Genomic DNA, 22,814 nt, shown 5'->3' with positions numbered 1-22,814 from the left:
GGTGGGTCAAAGCGTTAGGTAAATGACACGCGGTCTGAAAGGCAGGGACACGCCCATTCTTTGGCAGACACGCACTTCTCTCAGGACAAATCTGTCACGTGGGTTCTTGTGCAAGGGTCATGCTTTATATTCTGGAACCCAGGCTTCTCACCGAGGGGAGTCCGTGTTTTCTGAGAACATTTTAAGGGAAGGTGCTACAGGTTAGTTGGCAGGAGCCCAGAGCCCTCGGGCGGACCCTTCTTGGTTCACTGCCTCCCATTGCGGGGCCGCCAGCAGTGTTCACCAAGAAACACGACATGTGCTCAAGAAGTGCCTCAAGCGGTTCTTTTGCACTTGGAATCTATGTGCCAGGAAAATCGTTTCCGTTCTAGTGTCCCTTACCGATGTGGAGCAGTTCTCTCCCGGAAGCAAGGCTGACGTATTTGTTCGCTTTTCACCACTGGTGGTCTGGGTTGGTCAGAGGGTGAGTCTCTGACGTAGACGGCCACTGTGTGTCCTCATACGCTTGAGAGAAGGGTGGCGAGCACCCATCCAACTTGTTGGAAATAGGAGCAGATAATTTATATTCATGCCTAGAAAGCAGATGCCTCTGGGACCCTAACTGGTCTGCCCTCACTTAAAGCTGGGCCTCTAGCGTGCAGCCTGTGGCATCTGTGTGCACGTACCTGGGTGGGACAGGCTTCAGAGACACGTGTCGGGGCCTCCGCTGACAGCTTCTGAGATTGTGGCCTGTAACGGTATATAAAAGAGAAGTCGGAAATCTTCGGGTGGAAAGGGGGCTTTGATAGAGGTCAGTTCAGGGAGAATTGAATCCCAGGTCACCCAAATCCCGGAGACAACAATGGTGGTGACGATGGTGCTAGAGGGAGTGGAGGGAGGGAACTGATCCATCCTGAACACAAATTCCCTGAGCTGGGACACACCGGCTTCTCTGGTGAGCTGGACAAGTCCCTGCAAGTGGACCGAGGCCGATCTGTTGGGCGACGGTTAGCAGCCCAACTCACCTATTTGCTAAAAATTCCCTCCAGCTAGAGTTTTGGCAGAATCTCCTGGAACGAGGTAAGACTGGGCTCTGATGAGGCTTGAAGCGTGTGGCCCACACCATCATGTGAAGACAGAGCTGAAGCTGCATGGCGTGAGCCTTGCAGGACTGTTCCTGTGGCCGCTATGGTGCCAACACAACTGGGCAGGAAGCGAGCAGCGACCGGCAGTCCCCGTGTTGTGGGTGCTCCGTTGGCCAGAGCCTGAGGATGTGTTTCTTGGGGCCTGGTTCATTTTTGCGTCTCTCCATCACGTTTCAAGGTTGAGGTGGCAGACGGCAGTGGGATGTCCCTCCAAGCATTAGTTTGCACGTAAGCTTAAGGTGAGAGCGAGTCCCTGGACCTCGGGAGAAAAGGAACCGAGTGCAGCTCCCGCGAAGTGGTGCCTCCCAGGTGGGAGCCACTCAGGTGTCCAGAGTGTTTCTGGTGCTGCCCCGTCCATCAGGACCCAGCCCTGCGGAGTTACTGGGGCCCTGTTCCAAAGTCCACAGTGACTTTCCTGCCTTTGAATCTAGAACGATCCTTGGTGCTGGCTCATGAGACACATGCTGCTGTTTCAGGGACTTGCCCTGGAGCCTCCGACAGGATGCGTGCATTTCAAGCCTTCTGGTGTCTCCTACTGGAAAACAAAACTAGACCGCGGGGAGGGTTTTAAAGTTACCACTTTGCGAGCTCCTGTGCCGTCGGACACGCTGTTCTGCTGCACGTGGCTCCCGTGAGCTCCTTGGCTGTGGTTTTTCGGATTGCTCTATGACATTGCTTGATGACAGTTTGTGGATGACCAGTGGCCTCACTCAGAGGGCACATTATTAGAGCAACATTGGTGCCGTCCTGTCCCGTCTGCTGGTGAAGATACTGAGTGAAGGCCGCTGGTCCGTCTGTGTTAGATCCAGCGTCCCAGGAGGGCCAGTCTGTTGTCAAGGGGAGAGCGTGGTCACCTGTGGATGACTGACGAACCGCCTCAGTAGATGAGGACAGAGGAGTCATCAGCACTGAGGCTGCCTTCCCATGTAGCCTTTCCGTGGAGACTCGGAGCCCTGGCTTCCGACCTAGAAACTCTTCAGTGGACCGGGATGTCCCTTGGCTGAGAAGAAACACCATTGACTCGTACGGGGTCATGACTGCAGCCTTCGAAGTTAAGCACGCCAAGAATAGGGCCGGTCGTGGTTGCTGGGACATTTTAGTTCTGAGCAGCGTTTTTAATCTGACGACAGTCGAGAGGCTGGACATTGTGAGAATTGTCTGCTTGTCTCCTCCCTTGGTGGAGACAGTGAAGAGGTAAGAAGGGGAGGTGGTTACGAAACAGGAAAGAAAGAGCATCCTGGAAGTAGGGTCTGCCCCAGGTCGGCGGAGCCTGCGTCGGTGGGGGCACAGCCCGTGCCTGGAGACCAGGGAGGCGAGCCAGATGGGAGAGGCTGAGATTTCCAAGCAGAGAACCGAACACCTGACTCCACGCACGTTCCCTCTGCTGCCCTCACCCTCCACCACCTCTCTCTCCTGGAGAAAGACACGTTCACCTTCATTTCCAACACATCCATTCAGCTGTGACGTTTTAAAGGGGAAAATTCATGTAAAATTGATCGAGGTGTTCCTGATAAGAAGATGTCCCTTCTCTGCGGTCCCAGTGGGGTCTCCTCTCGAGCCTACCCCGTGTGTGACCTCTTTCTTTACGAGCTTGGCCCCCGAGGAGGCTGGCCACGGCTCACACAAGCAGGTGTGGGAAGGGTCAGACATGCTCTACCACGTCTCCCAAACATGCTCGAGCGAGACCCACCATCGCTGGTCTTTGTGGGGAACTCATTGCTCCGAGCAGGTTCTTTCAAAAATCATGTACTCACATCTGTCCGTGCGTGTGGTGTATGTGCATATGTGTGTGCATGTTCATGCGTGTATAGTGCGTGTGTCACGTCATGCTTTGTCCTAGGACGTGCCCACGTCTCAGACATAAGCCCGTAACTTGGCAATCAGTTCTTGTTTTGAGGCCTGTTTTGCTGTACAATTAGATGTGTCCAGGAAATACATCTCAGGGATGGAGAAAGCTGAAGAACGCTGGTTTTCCAGGAACAGATGGGACTGCAGTTGCTCCCCATCTGTGGGAGGCTAAAGGTCATATGTCCCCTTCTGGAATGTGGGGTCCAAGGGCAAGGGGTGCCGTCAGGAGGCCGTGGCTCTGTGCTGCCTCTGAAGAAGAGATTAGGGCTTTGTTGGTTTTGGTAAATACGTGCACTGGGTGGTATTAGTCTTGCCGGTAAGTGTGTGGGCTTCTGCAGTGTTACTTTAGGCCACCTTTATTTGAACCATTTTTCTCTTCTTTTTTTGGAGCATCTTTAATACCAGACACCTTGCTGCCCAGTGAAGTCCCAGATCCTGGTCTGCCCGTCTGCTGCACGGGCCCTCCTCTTCCGCTGGGCACAGACCTGCAGGTTCAGCAGTCTGGCTGTCCTGCGCTGGCTGGGTCCGGTTAACCAGGCAGTCCGGAACAAGGGAAGCAGTCTCAGGTGACACGGAGTTTTGTGCGGGACTCTGTAAAAGCAGCGTGTGTGATGGTCCCTGGGGTCTGCCAAGAAAGGGAAGAGACGGTCTTTTCTCCTTTCCAAGACATCCAGCCTGAAGGAAGTTCTGTGCTTTCATTTTGGAATGCACTAATAACTGGCTAACTAGCTGTCTCATGGTCAGCTCTGGGCAGCTTCGGTCCACAGGAGTGGACTTAGGTCATCTAGAAAGTGGGACTGGCCAAGATCTAATCAGCTTATTAGAAGCCGAGAGGCATATGTTTATTTTAAATAGTCCCAGCATTAGTGCTCAGTATATATTTAAAGCATTTGAGGGAAAAAAAGAACAGTTCTTGTTTGTTTTGTTTTGGGCAGTTCCCGTTCAAGGAAATGGTGCCTTCCATACTGTGTCTCTGCTTCTTAGGTTTGTGAGGGTGGATCAGGGGTGTTGGATCAAATGGACTCTTATCTGGCCAACCTCGGGGCCAGGTTTCCCTAAATGAGCAGGGTGCACACTTTTCGGCATTGTGATCTTTCCCATTATCAGGACACCCTGACTGTGCCTGGAGTGTCTGGGGTGGGGAGACGGGAGGGGTCCTGTCCCAGACTTGGGAGACGCGGCGCCCCCGTGAGGGAGCCCGCTGCACTGTCCAGCCCTCGACCCGCCTGGTGTTGTGCAGTTACGGGCACGTCTGCCTGGAGACAGGCTGGTGGGGGCCTTGCTGTCAAGTCCGTGAGTCTTTGGGGGACACGCATCTTGTCAGCGGGCAGAGATGAGGGCGGGAGTAGCAAGGAACGCGGTCTGGGCTCTTGGGGCGCCAGCCAGCAGCACACAGATAATTAGTAGCAATATGCTCAGAGATGTTTCCCTGGCCGTCACCGGGCTGTGGAGGCAGTGCCGGCTCACCACCCAGAGGCACTGGGAGGGTTTCGTCTCTCCTCCAAGTAATTGGCAGCTGTAGGCCTGCCTGTGCGGCTTGGCAAGGAGGTGAGGGGAGACGCCAGGCCACGGGGTGCTCCGTGGGCCTGCGGACTCCCTCCCGCCCTAAGTGCCGGGAGGGCCGGGGTTGCCATGGCGACGGGAGAGGCAGCAGGTGGGGAGGGAACTTCCTTCTCCATCAGCCTTTTATTTTTAGCGAGGCAAGAGCATTGTGCGAGGTGACGAGGAGGCCAGGTGGCCGGGTTTCCGGAAAGGTGTTTGCGGCCTGTGCGGTGCTGTCGTCGCTTGCCGTTGGGGGCACGTCTCTTCCTGGCGTGTTCATCCTGTACCAGGGGTGATGGGTTCTCCATCCGGAGCTCGGACAGTGAACTGCAGGTGTCAGGGAGCAATGGTGGGGGTTGACTCCGGGAGTCACACACTCCTTCGCTTACCGAATGTATTCTGAGTCTCTAGATTGCAGCAGTAATGTCTACACTGAGAGAAAAGCAGTTATTTTCCCAGCTCAGTGGCCGGTGACTGCTGGGTCCCAGCAGGACGCTCGGATGGATGCTCTATCCCCGAGCGCGTGTGATTTCTGTTCTCCTGTGGCGTGCGTGTTGCTACGGCCACCTCCTAGTTTCTGAGTGTCCTCCAAGGGATGCCACGCTGTACAGGCCTCGTTGCCTCCTCTGTGCAGTTTCTGTGCAGTTTCTGCTTCTGCCCACGTGCGGGGTTCTCTGCCACGGTTCCCACTCACGTGTGGGGTTCTCTACCATGGTTTCCGCCCACGTGCGGGGTTCTCTGACACGGTTCCAGCGACACTTTCGTCTCGGTACTTATAATCAGGTCAACGGTATTCACATCACCGCCAACGATTTTGCCTTTTCTTTTAGAAAAATGTCCCACAAGCACTTCGAGAGCAAGTGAGTTGTGAATTTTTCCTACTGGGTAACACGTGACTGAAACTGTCTTTGGTAGCACACAGTTGGTAAGGCAACTTTATGACTGGCTGAAAAATGGTTTGAAATAGTGGTGTCAACTTGTAAGAAAACTGGCTCAAAAGTTAAATGTGTTTTGTGTCACGTCCAAGAACAGACAAGAGGGCAAGAACTATGAGGATTCAGTTCAGATTCATGGACCCTGTTGAACTCACCTGGACAATATGAGCCCTGTTCCTTTCTCAAAGGAGAGCTTGGAAAGTGAACCGTACCTTCAGCCTTTGCTTTTAGCGAGACGGCCTTGAGTCCCAAGACCACGGGGGACGGGGTGCAGATATTGGAAGATGTGCAGTCAAGCCCAGTTTTGACATGCAAACCGAGCACATGCGTCTGGGAACAAGTGTGTGTCCTGCCTCACGCCTCCCCTGCACCTGTCAGCTTCCACGGGTATTTGAGTTGAGCTCTTGGCTCAGGATTTTATCTTAAAAGCATGTTAAGGCATTACCCCTTTTCTCCCCTTTGCAATGGAATCCCCAATTCTTTACCCTTTGAAATAATGTGTTGTCATCTTATTAGGTAAGTTTTATATTTTCCTAACAGTAGTAATTGAGGTGTTATCTTTCTCGGAAATATCTTTCTCCCTCTTTCCCTGACTTCCCCTCTCGGTTGGACATCTTGTGCAAGGTGTAGTGACGAACACAAACGTTGGAGCCTGCCCCTTGGGCCACATCATGGCTCTGCTGTTACCGGCTGTGTGCCGCTGAGCAAGTTGCTTACTGGGCGTGCGCCTCAGTTTTTCCATCTGTACAGCCCGCGTTCACCCACATGCAGTGTGGAGAGTGGTGCCCGATGGGGGTGGGTACTCACACAAGTGTGGGCTGTCAGCACCGTGGGATACCGTGCAGATGAAATGTGTGTGTCCTGAGCTGTGGGCCAGTTCCTCTGCCTACGTCCTTCGGGCTTTCTTTGTATTTGCCTGGAGAGGCTTCCAGGGTCAAGAGCACCCTCTTCCTCTACCTCCTCCTCCTGCCGTGCAGCCTTCCCCAGAAGGAAAACTCTACCAGGCATGGGGCACCTCCCCCCAGACCAGTGTGCCCTGAGCTGCTTTCCCCTCTCAGCCCCAGACGAGGCCCGGCGTTTGCCTCAGACGTCGTCTACATCTGCCCGCGTCTGAGAGTGCTTCTTTCCATCGGTCGTTCGCCGGCAGGTGCTCTCTGCAGGGAGAGGCAGGAGTGAGGCGTAGCGTGCCGCAGCGATGAGCCCGGAGGTTGGCGCACTCTTCCTCACTGTCGTCCCACAGCGGGAGCACTTGCTGCACCCACTCGGTCCACATCGCAGTGTTTCCTGGCTCAGACACGTCCCTGGTCCTCATCCTCCTGCTTCTTGGAAATGCGCCCCACTGTCCCTGGAAGAATATGCTTTTGGGAGCAGCGGTGCCGGATCCGTGATTCTCTGTCATTTTGCTACGGCCCGCCAGCACGTACGGTTGCCCTGCCTGTTAGCTCTGTGGCGCTGAGTTATTAGTAAAGCCATATAATTTCTGTTGCCACTTTCTGTGTAAGTCCTTTGAAAAGGCCAAAGGAAGGAAGCAAGTGCCCTGCAGACAGCTGCCCACCTGCTGCGTGCTCCCGGGGGAGAAGGGCTCTGCTCCCTTCGTCCTCTTGTAAGACACTTCTGCCGTCACGGGGCCCGTCCTCACGGCCTCAGCTGTACTCCGTCACCCCCAAAAGGCCCCACCTCCTGACCCATCCCACTGGCTGGCTTTCATCGGGAGGATCTGGGGGCACAGCGTACTGCCCGCAGCACCCCTGCTACCTCTGGGTCACCAGGGACCCACCCCGGCTTCACGATGGCATTTCCACAACGACAGGGCCTTGTCTCTTCCTTTAAGCGCTGACTTTAACTTCCACGAGGTGTTTGTATTTTGCTACACATACCCAGAAGCTTAGGAGAATTGTGTATTTTAAATAAGTCTAATAAATAAATCAATCAACCTGTGAATGCAGCCTAGCCTGGAATATGCATTTTTAATGAGTTTTGATATCACACAGTCTTATATCATTGCTGGAGGGTGACATCGCGCGGGATTTAGTGCCGCAGGTGGAGAAGGCATCTCGGAATATCTTACTGCTGCCAGCCGCGCCCCGGTTGTGCCCTGACATGACAGGACATCGTGTCGTGAGGAGCTGCTCTCCCATGAGCCTTCCCACGGTCTGACTGAGTCAGTGGGGGTCTGGGTGGGCACCTGCAGAGAGGGCGGTCCTGGTGCCCGGCGGGTGACTGAAGGACCGAGCGTCCAGGACTTACCGTGCATGATGCTATGCAGCTGTCGCCTGTCCCACCGTGTCGGCATGCAGAGCCACCCTGCCCCATTTCCTCCTCACAGGAGAGCGCCACCCGAGGGTTTCCAGGATAGTGCTCACCGTCTGAATTTGGACGTGCAGAGTTCCATCTACAGTCACCCAAATAAATCCAGTTAGAAAACCCATTCAGGGGGCACCTGCACGGCTCAGTCGGTTGAGCGTCTGACTGCAGCTCAGGTCATGATCTCACAGTTCGCGGGTTTGAGCCCCATGTCGGGCTCTGTGCTGACAGTTCGGAGCCTGGAACCTGCTTCAGATTCTGTGTCTCCCTCTCTCTCTCTGACCCCCCCCCCCTCAAAAATAAATAAACATTTAAAACAAAACAAAACCAAAAACCCACGCAGCCCAGTTAGTTGATAAGGTGGGTCAAGCCTGGTCTTTAAAAGGAGATCCTGTTCTAGTTGTAGAGATCCACCCCAGTGTTCTTTGCTGTGACTTGTGTGCTCTCTGACAATGTGAGGAGAGACCTCTGACACCTAATAAATAAAACCCAGCAGGTCCTGAGTTCCTGGTCAGATGAATGAGGTTCAACCCCATAGTCAAGCTTAGGAGGTACAGTACTCATTAGTACTCAGTCCTAAGGAGAGAGAGCTTCTTAGGAGGTACTTGTAACTCAGTAGTGCCTAGTACTAAGTACAGGCAGCTGCTTAGGAGGTACTTAGGACTCAGCAGTACTTGGTCCTAAGTAGAAATTGCTACTTAGGAGGTACCCCGTAGTCAGAAGTGCTTAGCACTTAGAATTAAGTCAAGCTCACTCTGTGTGGAGGGGCTGGGCTTGCAGGATGTTTGCATTCTCCACATTGGCCTCCTGGGGCTCCTCAGCTGAGACCCCGAGGCCCCCATGGCAGGGTATGGCTGTCACGGCATCCTGGGCCTATGGAATGACCTGGAAACATGAGAAACCATCTCTCAACTGAGTATTTATTCTCATGAAGCCAGAGAAATGACTTCACAGAGTCTTTGTTCTCTCGCTACAGTGACTGAGACTTTCTAAACCAATTGTCCATGACGTTGTACCCGCAAGAGAATCCTTTTTATGGAGACTGAGCCAGAAAGCACAGTGGAGGCTGGCCAGTGTCAGCAGTGAGACAGTTTGCTCTTCTTACGTTAGTTTTGAGAAGGAGAAGACCATCCCTGCTACTTTGAATCTGACCTAAACCCTCAGCACTTTGCTGACATGCTCTGTTCTAATCAGGACTGGGGTTGGATTGGAGTGGTCCATGCTTCGTAGCCAGAACATTCCGGCACCAGCCTCCTGGGCCAGCACGTTTGTCTTCCTCACTCCTGGTCACTGAACTAAACCTGTAGAAGAGACTCCTCTTGCAAATCTCCATTCCACCTGTGTCTGAGTCCGTGTCCCCTCCAACTGGGAAGACCCCAAGCCCCGAGGTGGGGGCTCTGTGCACAAGTGGATGGAGGCTGCAGCTCGAGACAGCAGTTGGGGAAGATGTGCATGAAATTAGATGGAGAGAGGACAGGACAGGCAGGGAGGGGGTCTTGGCAGAGGCTCTATGAGCAGCCCTGCCCCTCACCTGTCTGGGTGGCCACAAGCTGGGGAATCCTCCAGGCTGATCAGGAGCCATTAGGATGCAATTTGGGCCAAATCAGATTCGATTAAGTTTTGAAAACAAACAGCAGCAAAAGCAAGCAAACAGGTTTGGCAACAAAGGCAGTTCTCTTAGTGAAAACATGGATACCGTGAGACTACTTCTCCGGTCAAAACTGGGCTGAGACATTACTCAAAGAGGAGGGTTTTAGGGACAGCTGGGTGGCTCAGTTGGTTAAGCGTCTAACTTTGGCTCAGGTCATGATCTCACGGTTCATGGTTTGAGCCCTCTGTGTCTCCCTGTCTCTTAGCCCTTCCCCTGCTCACACTCTATCTCTCTGCCCCTCAAAAATAAAGACATTAAAAAAGCCGGACTGAGAAAGTTGAGGGTTCAGCATTGCTAGAGCTCCATGGGCCTCTCATCTGTCAGGTCAATGTGCATGTTCAGGAACACTGAAGCCATATGTATCGTTCCCTTGACTTTAAAAAATGTCCCCAGATATTTTCTTAGGGAGCATTAGGGGAGGACCTCATCAGGGGGACATCTCACCAGGAGAGCCATGGGCTGTAGAAGGTTAATTTACAGTCAGGAACAGGATTCAGGTAGGATGTAAATGGTGGCAGACGTCTCCCCACTTCCTGGTGGACCAAAGCCAGAGCTTGGACATGAGAGCATTATGGCTGAGTGTGTGGGGGATGATTTGTACTTTGAAGTCTGTCTCAGGGGAAGTGAAAGACTTTAATTAAAAGGTAAAGTTTGTCAACAAATCTGGCACGAAAGGAAATCTTGCTAAAACTGGGGTGGGTGGAGGAGAATCGACCTAGCACTGAAAGGCCACAGGTCGGAAGGCTTACACGTCCTCAGCATGGAGGCCGAGGGTCCCTTGGGGGTCTCAGGGCGATGAGGAGGTCTTGCTCTGAGACTGTGCCCTTTGTGTCCTGGCTTAGAAGGGGATCCCAGTGCAATGCCTGGCGTCTGCACCAAGGCCTCTGCAGGACTCCCCACCTCAGTTTGTCCTTTGCTCCCCTGTTCATGAGCAGTTGGAGAGTAAGAATTTTATGCCGGTTATTTAAAAAAAATTTTTTTAATGTTTATTTATTTTTGAGAGAGACAGAGAGAGAGAGAAAGAGAGAGAGCAGGGGAGGGACAGAGAGAGAGGGAGACACAGAATCCAAAGCAGGTTCCAGGCTCTGAGCTGTCAGCACAGAGCTCCATGTGGGGCTCCAACTCATGAGCTGTGAGATCATGACCTGAGCAGAAGTCGGACTCTCAACCGACTGAGACCCCCAGGCACCCTCCCCCCCACCCCGCCCATGTCAGTTATTTAATGGGCTTTTTCTTCTTTGCTGTTAGAGAAATGTGCCTCCCTGCTGAATCGGTATTGGACAGAGTGAGGATCCGGTAAGTGTGGAGTTTGAAGGAGACAAAATGTTTGCTCTAACTCACGCCAGCCTTTCTGATATGGTGGTCGTCTGCCTATATTTTGAATCTTTATTTAATAATATTGAATACCATTCCTTTCCCCCTCTTTCTGTCTCTCCTCATACCTGGTTTTATGTGCTTGTGACTTTCCCCTTCTTTTTAATGGTCCCCAGCGTTTTACTGTGGCCTGTGGACAGAAAATTCAGTCCCCTGTGCCAGCCTCCTGCACACCCACCAGAGAGCAAGATGGCCATCTCCAGACACGACGACACTGTTCGTTCTGCCGGATGTGCACGCGGTGCCTGGCGCTTGTCGGGTGCCTCGCGTTTTCGGTCGGTGGTTTTCTCTCTTGCTCTGAACGAGTAGGGGTGGCTACCCTCTCCCCTTGGGAGCTGCAGGCGACTGTGGCATCACCGGGTCCAGGGCTTTCCCACCGTGGCCACACGGCACGAGTGCCCACCACCCACCTGCTCGGCGTCTGCGGCCACTGGCTGCGCCTCCCTAGGACCAGTCGGGGCTGAGGGAGAAGTGAGGCCCGTTTCATGTCTCTGGGAATTGACTGGCACCTCATCTCTGCCTGCATCCGGAGGTGGGAAATGCAGTGGCCGCGCCGTAGCAGGAATCTTATTTTATGCGGCAGTCGTGAGAAGTGCGTGTGATGACGCGGACACCATTTGATGTGTCCTTGAGCTCTGGAATGGAAGTCCGAGATGAGAATGTGGGGGGCAGTGGGGGACCGTGGAGCGGCCTCTGAAAGACCGCCGCATCCCGGGGTTGACCTGGCAGTTGTGAAAATAGGGAAGGGACCGATCACGCATCACCCTGGAGCGCTCTGACAGCCAAGGGAGGCGGGAACGATTTGCAACACAGGGTGTGGGGGGCTGGGGCTCTGCGAGGGGCAGTGGTTTCTGGCACCAAGTATGGCATCAAGCCCTGGACTGGAAGGAGCCGCAGAATCCCCCAGCTCCCAAGAGTCCGGGTCAGAGCGGAGCGTCTCACGCTCTCCTGTACAGCGCGCTCGCTCACTGTTGTCTGCGCAGGGACTTGGCAGGCCCAGGGGGACTGGTCAACGTGCTGTGCCATCAAGAAGCTTCTGCACCATCCTGCTGTTGGGAGGTGGTGTGGGAGGACCATCACTTCCTTTGTGGGCCCCGTGGCCCTGCGTCAGCACCCACTGTGACCCATCACACACGGCTGGGGCACGCCCGGGCAGACCGAGGCCTCGGGTGCCAGCCCTGCCAGGGTCTCTAATCCCACGTGCACCCCCTGAAGCTTCTTCTCCAGGAGAGACCTGTTGGCAGGTGCTCTCCTGGTGTCACACCCTGCCCCTGTCTTTGTCCTGCGGCCTGTTCACTGGGCCCCTGATCTTGTCCCCTCTTCAGGGGACCTTCGTTCCTCAAGCCCTGCACCGGAGTCCCTCTTGCTGGACCTGCCGGGCCAGCCGAGCCCACGTCTGTCACTAGGAGCCTCCCTGGCCTATGTGAACGGCTCCCACCTCGCCCTCACGGGGCAGCTAGCAGTAGAATCATGAGGAAGTTCCCATTTATGAACACGGAGGAAAGAAGTCTCGGGGATGCTGAAGAAGACCTGAATTCTAAAATAAAAGAGGTTCTAGCAGACAGGCCTTCCTGGTGGCACAGAAGCCGTGAGTGCAGTCAGATCAAGAAGGACAGGACTCGGGGCCGAATGGGCAGCCGAGACGCGTGAGCTCCAGGGCCTGCAGACTTCGACGGAGCCCACGTGCTGCCACACGTATAACAGAAAACCCCTCTGCTCTGCTTTACGGGAAGCGATAAAGGGACACTCGAGGCTCCTCTCCTGTCTCTCAGCTCCTGGCCCGGGGAACCGGCCAGCAGACCCTCTGTGGCTCAGGCCCAGATTTAGAGGTTGTCCAGGCTCTTGGCTTCCCCCACATCTCCCTCCCCACAGCCACCCCTGGCCTCCTGACCGTATGGTCCAGCTTCCCACAACCCGCCCCCTGGGGGCAGCTGGCGTCTCTCGGCGATGCCCATCCCCTCTGCCCACCTGTGCTGGCCTCCCTCCCCCGGCTCCCAGGGTGTCACCACGGGCCCCACCATCCTAACCTTCCCGTGTGCTGTGCCGCCCCCGGCCTCCTTCTCATTCCGGAGCACTTGGCCTGGCTTGCTTCTGCCTTGAAGCTTCCCCTTGCCCGGTTCTCCCTCCCCCTACACTCTTCCGGCCTTTCTTGCCCTCTCTTCCTGGTGAGTCCTGTCCACCGTGCTCACCTGTGCACTGCTGCCCATCGTTTTTCACCACAGCACTTACCACAGACCAACATTTTCTTGTTTAATTGTGGTTTTGTATTAACGTGTGTTCCTCCGTTAGAATGTACATCCCATAATGGGAGCAGGAACCGTATCTTTCTTTGCGCTCGTATCTTCACAGATCAGAAAGCTGAATGCCTAACATGTCCCTGCCTCCTGCTTTATCAACTTGTTTCATCAAATATTCAGCAAATTCCAAGCATGTATAAAGTGCTGTGTTTGCCCAGGAAGCGAAGCGGCCCAAATATGGAGGTGATGCACTGTCAGGCAGCTGCCACACGCATCCCCGGCCCCTGGGAGTCGCAGATGTGAGGAAGCAGCCGTCTCTCCGGCAGGAGAACGCGGCACGTAGGAAGCGTTGAATCACACTTGCACACACGTGCACGTGCTCATCACATGGAAATCACGTCTAAATACCCTATGCTCTGGTTCCGTTTTTCTTTTTTAATAAAGTTTACGTTCTAGCGCTGACCAGTAACATTGGTGGGATTTCTCTGCTGCTAAAGGGTACCAAGATGAATTTGCATTCTATTTGTATTCTCTCTACCGTCTTAAAACTAAACCGTGGCAGATGGACATATTCTGGCAAGCCCCCTTCCACAGTGATAACCAGGTTCGTATCGTATGTCATTAATGGTCAGGTTTCCAGATTGTGTAAAATAAGTATCTGTAAATGGAAAGTTTTACATCAGGAAGGTCAGTGACATCCTCCTGTTCGGGGCCGAGTTGGTGGTTTTCAGGGCGTGTGACTACACCTGCTCTGATCTTGCTTCTTGCAAAGTGTATTACCGCGGAGTGGGCACCCTGGACATTTTTAAACAAATGTACCAGCATACGAAATACGAAGTGGGTCAGTGTGAGTTCGTCCTGTCGAAGAACAAGCACGGGCTTGCCCGGAGGCCGGCACGTCTCCTCCTCCTCCTCCTTTGGAATTCCCTGTGTGCATTGAGGCGGCCAGTGTGCCTGCTGCCAACCTTGACCCTCATCCTTTACTGCCTCACGTAGCTGACTATTAGCACTCGCCAGCGTTGCTTCTGAAAACTCGAGCCATCCCCACTACCAGTGTCCGAGTTGCAGCCCCCGTGTCTCTGAGGTGGGCTGTGTTTACGCCTCCTTCCCTTCTCTTTACTACCTAGTAAAGGTGGTTATTCGCAAATCATGAGGATTAAAGCAGGAAAGAGTACAGGGCCTGGCTTGTGGTTAAGGCTCAGTAGATAGGTACTATTGTTTTTACAATTTGTATCATGTTCATATTGTTATTTTTATTGTATTTGTAACACACTTGGGTATTTATGTAGAAAACGCCAGCCCTTCTTTGTTGGGATCCAAGGCCTCCTGTGACTGCACACTGTCCGCTGATGCCTCCTCTGCACCTCGATGGCCTCACAGCCTTCCCACTGTTTCATGCGCTGTCCCCGGGGCCACAGACTTGGCGAGCCTCACCTCTTCCTCACCCTCTCCCACTCTTCTGGGGTTCTCCCCCGACCTCATGCCATCTGTTAGAACCCATTTATCCTTCCTGCCTTGGTCCAGGTACCATTTTTCTCTTTGAAGCTTTCCCCAGTTCTGCACCCCAAATGAATCTCTTCATTTCTCTATTCATATAGCTGCTTGCTTATGACGCTATTATGTAATTACCACACTCAGATCTGATTTTCGCTAATTACGTACCCATCTGTGTCAGCACTAGACTGCGTGCGGTAAGAGGTCAGGGGTCATGTCCACTCTCAGGCGTTACATGCCTGATAAGAGCGCAAGAGTAGGTGATGTAGCATATAAGTGAAACCACGCAACGGGTAACCTTCCTGGATTGGCTTTTCTCACTCGGCACCGTGTTCTGGAGATCCATCCGGATCGTGGCTGAGGACTGCTCCACAGTACGCATGGACCATAGTTAGTTTGGACACTCACTCACTGAATGACATCTGTACACAAGTTTTGTACACAAGTTTTCGTGTGAACGTTTCTGCGGGATGAATGGCCAGCGGTCCGTTGCTGGTTTGTGTGAAAAGTGTATGTTTAGTTTTTAAGAAACGGACAGACCATTTTCCAGAATGGCTGCGTCGTTTTACAGTTGCACTGCCAATGAAATAGTGGCCCAGTTTCTCCATATCCTTGCCAGAATTGGATATCGTCAGTTAGTTTTGTAGCCTTCATGGTAGGTGTGACGAGGCCGCTCACCGTGGGTTAACTGGCATTTCCCTGAGCGCTAACAATGTTGGACAACTTCTCGTGAGCTGACTTGCCATCTGCGCATCCTCTTTGAGGAAATGGCTCTTCGTGTCTTTGACACTTTTTCCAGTTGGACGTTTTTAATGTTTACTTGGGAGAGTTCCACATTCCAGGTGCGCGTCGCTTCTTGGCCGTGTGGCCTGTCCTGGTCTTTCATGCGAACGTTAATGCTTCTCCTAGCCCTGGGTCCCAAAGATTTTCGGTTGTTTTTTGTTCCCTAAAATGCTTCTTGTTTCATATTTTGTATTTATATCCATTATCTATTTTGGTTTTTTTCCGTGTAAACCGTGAGACTGATGTCGAGGTTTCCGCCTCTGCTTCTGTGTGTTCCACAGCTCTTGCACCGTTTGGTAAAAGGCACTTTGTCAAACATTAAGTTGCTTTTGCACCTTTGTCAGAAATCTTGGGCACACTTGTGTGGGTCTATTTCTGGGTGTTCTGTTTTGTTCTATTGATCTGTTCGCCTCTGCCAATACTATATAGTCTTGATGACTGTACCTGTGTAAGACTTGGAATTAGGTAGCGTGATTCCTCCTGTTCTACTCTCCTTTTCCAAAGTCGTTCCAGCTACTGTGACTCCATCGCTGTTCCATGTAAACTGCTCGTCTGTATCTGCAAAGAATCTTGCTGGCATTTTGACAGGAGTCGTGTTGAACCTGTATCCCGGTTTGAGAATTTTCACCATTGTTGTGTTGAGACTTCCGACTCATGAACGTGGCATGTCTGTCCTTCATTTAGATCTTTGGTTTCTTTCATCCACATTGTGTAGTTTTTAGCACACAAGTCCTGCGTGTATTTGTTAGATTTACACCTAAGTACTTCATTTTTTGACTGACTATAGTGTTTCAATTTCAGTGTCTATGTGTTTATATGTGTCATAGTTCATAGAAAAATAACTTATTAGTTCTAGGAGTTATTGTAGATTCATTGGCATTTTCCAGGTAGAAAATCATGTCACCTGGAAAGAGATAGTTTTATTTTTTCCTTTCTGATTGCCTTTTCTTTTCTTATCTTGCCCTATTCCATTGGGTAGAACTTTCAGCTATGTGGTTAAGAGTGGTTAAGAGGAAACATACACTTGCCTTTTTCCTCATCATAAGTGGAAAGCTTCTAGTTTTTCACCATTAAATATGATGTTAGCTGTAGGGCTTTTGTAGATGTTTGTTATCAAGTTGACGAATTTCCCCTCAGTTCCTATTCTTCTCAGAGTTTTCATCATGAATAGGTTTTGAATTTTTCAAACACATTTTCTACATTGATATAATGTAATTTTTTCTTCTTAAGCTTATTAATATGTTAGCTTACATTGATTTATTTTGGAATTTTGAGCCAGCTTTGCATATCTGGAATAAACCCCAAGCTGTATAATTATTTTCATACATTGCTGGATTTTATATGCTATTTTTTTCTTGAATTTATTTCATTATTTTGAGAGAGAGAGCACACACGAATGCATGCTCAGAAGCAGGGGAGGGACAGAGAGAGAGGGAGAGAGTATTCCAAGCAGGCCCTGTGCTGTCAGTACAGAGCATGACATGGGGCTCGAACTCACAAATTGTGAGATCATGACCTGAGTTGAAATCAGGAATTGGACGCTTAACCAATTGGTTAAGCCACTCAGGTTCCCAATATACTAGTATTTTTCTTTTAATTTTTTTTTTAACGTTTATTTACTTTTGAGACAGAGAGAGACAGAGCATGAATGGGGGAGGGTCAGAGAGAGAGAGGGAGACATAGAATCTGAAACTGGCTCCAGGCTCTGAGCTGTCAGCACAGAGCCCGACGCGGGGCTCGAACTCACAAACCGTGAGATCATGACCGGAGCCGAAGTCGGCAGCTTAACCGACTGAGCCACCCAGGCGCCCCTATACTAATATTCTTCTTAAGAACTTTTATGTCCATATTCATGAGAGATATTGTTCTGTAGGGTTCTCTCTCTTTTTGGTCTTTGTCTCCTCTTTGTATCAGGTTAGTATGAGCTACATAAAATTAATTGGAACTATTTCCTCTTCTTCTGTATTCTGGAAAGGATTGTGTAGAATTCACATTAATTCTTCCTTAAATGTTGGGTAGAATTCTCCAGTGAAATCATCTGAGGCTGCACATTTCTTTTTGGGGAGGTTTTTAATTATGAATTCAATTTCCTTAAGAGTTATAGGGCTAACAAATTATTTATTTTATATTGGATAAGATGTGGTAGTTTGTGGTTTTTGAGGAATTGGTCCAGTTCACCTCAGTTGCCATGTTTAAGTGTGTAGACATGTTTGTTCCCATATGGGGTCTACAGGGTCTGTATTGATATCATCTGTCTCATTCCTAGTACTGGTAATTTGTGACTGCTTTCTTTGTTAGTCTTGCTAGAAATTTGTCAATTTTACTGATCTTTTCAGGGAACCTTTCACTGACTTCCTCTGTTTTCCTTTTTTTCTGATTTTAATCTATTGATTTCTGTTCTTTATTATTTCCTTCTGTCTACTTTCCTTGAGTTTATTTTGCTCTCCTTTTTCTAGCTTCTTGATGTGTACATTTAGATAATTGAGTTGAGACTTTTTGAAATGCATTTAGTGCTAAAAATTTCACTCCTAGCACACCTTTAACTGTGTCCTGCAAAATTTTGGTACCACGTTTTCATTTTCATTCAGTTCTCAGTATATTTTTCCCTTGGATTTTCTTTGACCCATGGATTATTTAGAAGTTTATTGTTTAATTTCTAAGTGTTTAGAGATTTTCTTGTTATGTATATGTTAGTTGATTTCTAGTTCAACACTATACTGATTAAAGAATGCAGTCCAAGTGATTTTGAATCTTTTAATTTTGCTGAGATTTGTTTTATGGTCCAGGATATATATGGTCTCAGTCCATGTCATGTTTTGCGGGCACTTGAAATGAGTGTGTGTTCTGCTTTTGTTGGATTGAGTGTTCTATAAACGCTGATTAGAACTGTTAATCCATGGCACTGTTGACTACTTCTCAAGCTTTGCTGATTTTCTCTTTATTTGTTCAGTTGCTAAAAAAGTAGTGTTGAAGTCTCCAACTATAATTGTGGGTTTGTCTGTTTCTCCTTTCTGTTCCTTCCAAAAACTCCATGTGAAGTTTCGCTTCACATATTTCTAGCTAGGTTGTTTGAGCATACATATTTAGGATTCCTATGTCTTCTTGGTGGATTTATATCTTTATATAATGTCTCTCTGTCCCTGGCATTTTTGTTTGTTTTGATGAGTAGTTTATTTGCTATTACTGTAGCCACTGCTACTTCCTTTGATTGATGCTTGCATGGTACATCTTTTTCCATCCTTTTACTTTCAGCCTGTCTGTAACATTATATTTAAAATGAGTTTCTTATAAAAAACATATAGTTGGATCATGCTTCTTTAATCCACTTAGTCAGTGTCTGTCTTTTCATTGGTATATTTAGCCCATTTATATTTAATGTAATTATTGGTATGTTAAGGCTTAAATCTTCCATTTTACTATTTGTTTTCTGTTTGGTCTATTTTTCTCTGTTTTTTTTTTTCTTCTTCATTCCTATAGGGTTATGATAATATTTTTTAGAGATCCATATTGATTCCTGTAGTCTTTTTGAGTGTATCTCTTGATAGCCTTTTTAGTGGTTGGTCTAGATATCATATTATTATACATAATCACAATATACTGTCATTGTTTTACCAGTTAAGAATAGGGTGTAGAAACCTTACCTCCCTTTATGGCTCTTCCCCTCTGTTTATTATAATTATCTTAAATATTTCCTCTACATACATTTAGAAGCACAACAGACAGTGTTATCATGTCTGTCTCAACTGTCAAACATAATATATAAAATTCCAGAGAAGGAAAACTAGTCACTTTCACTTTTCACATTCTTTTCTCCTTCCTGATGTTCCAAGGTTCCTTCTTCTGTTTTTGCCTTTGTATTTAAATACATTCATGTAGCAGTTGTTTTAGGGCAAGTCTGCTATAAAAAGTGCTCTCATTTTCCCTTTTTTGAGAATGTCTTAATTTCCCTGTCATTCCTGAAGGATGGAGATATATATATATATATATATATATATATATATATATATATATTTAATGTTTATTTATCTTTGAGAGAGAGAGAGAGAGAGTGGGTGTGTGTGAGAGTGCAGGGGAGGGGCAGGGAGAGAGGGAGACAGAAAATCCCAAGCAGGCTCTGCACTGTCAGCACAGAGCCTGACACAGGGCTTGATTTCACAAACCATGAGATCATGACCTGAGCTAAAATCCAGAGTCGGACACTTAACTGACAGAGCCACCAGGAACCCACTCCTCCTGAAGGATATTTTTGATGGGTCTCTGGATTGGTAGATTTTTGGGATTTGGGGCTGATGGTTGTTTTCTTCCGGCACTTGGAGAATGTTGTGCAATTTCCTTGTGGCCTCTGTGGTTTCTGATGGGAAATCCTTTTTGCTCGGATTGTGTTTCCCTCATAGGTAAAGTGTCATTTTCCCCTGGCTGCTGTTAAGATTTTGTCTTTGAATTTAGTTTTCAGAATTTTAACCATGTGTCTTGGAGGAGATTTGGGCTTACCCTGTTTAGGGTGCTCAGCTTTGTGAATCTTTAGGTTTATATCTCTTGCCAAACTTGAGAAATTTTCAGGCATCAAGTTTCTGAATGCCCTTTCAGCCACACCTTCTTTTTTTCCCCTTCTGGAACTCTGATAATATGAATGTTAGATCTTTTGTTATAGCACCACACTCCCTGAGGCTCTGTCCTTTTTTTTTTTTTTTTTTTTTAGACTGTTTTCTCCCTGTTGTTGGAATTGGATGATTTCTGTTGTTCTCTTATCTAGTTTACTGACTCTCTCCTCTATCCCTCATCTTTCTATTCAGTGCATCCCCTGAGCTGTTTATTTTGGTTTGTGTATTTTTCAGTTGTAGTATTTCCATTTGGCTCTTTTTGGCTCTTTTTATATTTGGCTCTTTTTATATTTATTTATTTGCTGAGACTTTCTATTTCTTTGCTAAGGCTTCTAGTTTTTCATTTCTTTCAAGTATGTTCATAATTGTTCATTGAAGCATTTTTATTATGACTGCTTTACAATCTTTGGTAGGTAAAGCTAACACTTCAAGCCTCGGCGTTAGGGTCTACAGATGAGATCTTCCTGGTTTTTGGTATGACTAGTGATTTTCTGTTGAAACCTGAACACTTTTGTACTATATTATGAGACTCTGGATCTCACTTAAGCCTTGTGTTATTGTTTTATTAAGATTCTATTTATTTTGAGAGAGCGAGAGAGAGAGAGCACAAGCAGGGGAGGGACAGAGAGAGAATCCCAAGCAGGCTCTGCCCTGCCTGTGCGGAGCCTGATACAGGGCTCAAACTCATAAAGTGTGAGATCATGACCTGAGGTGAAATCAAGAGCCAGACGCTTAACTGAATGAGTCACTCAAGCACCCCTAAGCCCTGCATTTTAACAGCTTTTTCTGACACTGCTCTGCCAAGGTGGGTGAGGGGTCCCTGTTACTAACATGGGGGTGGGAGTCCGGGTTTACCACTAGGCTTCTGCTGACATCTGTGCTGAGGGGTCTAGTCCATGTGTTGGGCAGGGTGGGTGGGTGGGAGTTTGATCTCCCTATGTGGGCTCCACTGACATGGGGGGGGTACCACCTGCTCCCTACGTGGCTGCTTTGCCAACCCGGCAGAGTTGGGGGTGGTCATTGGCCTTGTCCCAGCTTCATAAGGGAGGACACCCAGGCTGCCTCTTGGCCTTTGTTGTCATGGGTACAGGCTGTGCTGTGCTGTTTTTGGCAGTGTTTGACGAGAGTGGAGCTGCTGTTGTCTAAAATGTGCTAAGTAGCTCCCTTCCTGGGCCTCTGGCTGGGGAGAGGTGACCTCAGTCGGGGCTTCACCTACACTTGGTGCTCCCAGGTTGCTGGCTGACTCAGCTCCAGTGTGAGGCGCATAAGGCCAAAGGACAGCCCCGGGAGCCCCACAGGTGTGGCTCCTCAGATTCCCTAGGACCACAGAAGTCTGTCTTCCGCCCACCCCTCGTAGCCTCCTGTGCATATAATCTGCAGGGTTTTAGTTGTGCCTAGTGGGAGGGGTAGGAAGAATGTGTCTTCTCCGTCTCCCTGGCAGCAGTCAGCTCTTCCTAGGGTTTTGTCTTCTCAGTAGCCTTGAGAGGAGTTCAGAGAGAATGTCTAATGCCCTAATGTATGCATTGCTTTGGTTTTGTATCCAAGTGTCCAGTTTCTGCCTGCTCCCAGGAAAGCTTAGAAGTCAGTCTAGGGGTTCCGGGTCTCCCTGAGATTACCTGTATGGAACATCTTTATCAGTTGGCCGACTGTTGTGATTGAGCCCTCCTTACAGACCCCAGAATTGAATTGGCTCAGGCTCTTGTGCTGTTTAGTATGTGTGCTGCCGAGGCGAGCACTTGTGCTCTTTAGATTAAAAAATACATTCGAAGTTTCGTTATTTTAAATTCTACAAATAAAAAATTTTTATGGGAAGTTCCTTTTGTGCTCTTTATTTGTTTGTTTCCAGATAGATATTAAGACCACCCTTTTGGGAATGGCATGGTTAAACTATGCTTACTTTCTCAATTCACAGTGCTAGATACTATGCTAATATTACAAATGTGCTTTCATTTGAGAATCCTCCCAGGAATGAAGCAACGGTTAATAGCCACATAAGCATACACTTCATATGGGTGGTTTTTTTAGTTGCTTTTGGCAAGTGGAAGATGCTTGCTTATTATTAAGTACATTTCATCCTGAAGTAAGGGTAACAGTGACTATGGGGTTCGGTCTCCCTGCAGTGACCCATTCTCTAAATGCTATATTCAAACAGGGCTGCTTAGAACAAGTTGCCATTAGAGGCTAGCCTGTTTGGTGAGTTTTCCCATCAGCTTCCCCTTTGGGTAATGCCATAGAGCCTTTTGAGATTCAGAAGTGTTCCAACTGTTTGAATCTTGCCATTTGTAAATGAAAAAAAAAATGTTAGATTTGCATTTGAAAAAAGAATTCAAGTGTGTTCATGAAGGCAGCTTATATCTGCTGAGCCCTTTTTATTCCCAAGAACATGTGGTTCTCAGCAAGTTCTGGACCTCCCTGTACCACACTCACGCACACACATAAACAGGCACAGAGCCGTCCTGATTTGAAGATTTTGGTAATGTGTTTTTGAACAGGGCATAAAAATATATCTCTGTAATTACATGATATTTAGTGATTAGATAATTATGGATAATTGCATGGGGTAGTTCTAAGTGCTAAAGTGTTACCATAAGATCTAAAATGTACAAATTGCATAATAATTATTCTTGGGAGTTATTTGGTAATTCTGAGCATAATTATCATGTGATCTGCAGTGCATGTAATTAATGCATAATCACATGCATTTTGCCTTCATAACTACTTCGCTCTTGTTATAAAGCTCTTTGTCATAACATTTGAGTATAAATATAATGTAATTGGCTCCCAGATACAGCACATTAGGCCCCATGATAATTGCCTTCAGAGTAACAGTACCCTTATTTCATTGCAAACGTGTGGCTCTTAGGCAGGCTGGAGCTCCAAGGAGCCCGAGACGTGGCGGTGAGGAGCAGGACGGCGGTTGA

General features: G+C 48.9%; 1 protein-coding gene across 2 annotated transcripts in view; it reads left to right on the top strand.

Moving 5' to 3' along the window:
- Nucleotides 1-22,814, top strand: part of PTPRN2 (protein tyrosine phosphatase receptor type N2) — an 805,972-nt gene that overhangs the window by 268,552 nt on the left and 514,606 nt on the right. The window lies entirely within an intron of this gene.

This window comes from Prionailurus viverrinus, chromosome A2 (assembly GCF_022837055.1).
Source record: "Prionailurus viverrinus isolate Anna chromosome A2, UM_Priviv_1.0, whole genome shotgun sequence".
Lineage (NCBI taxonomy): Eukaryota > Metazoa > Chordata > Mammalia > Carnivora > Felidae > Prionailurus > Prionailurus viverrinus.
This window is presented reverse-complemented; position numbering and strand designations above follow the sequence as displayed.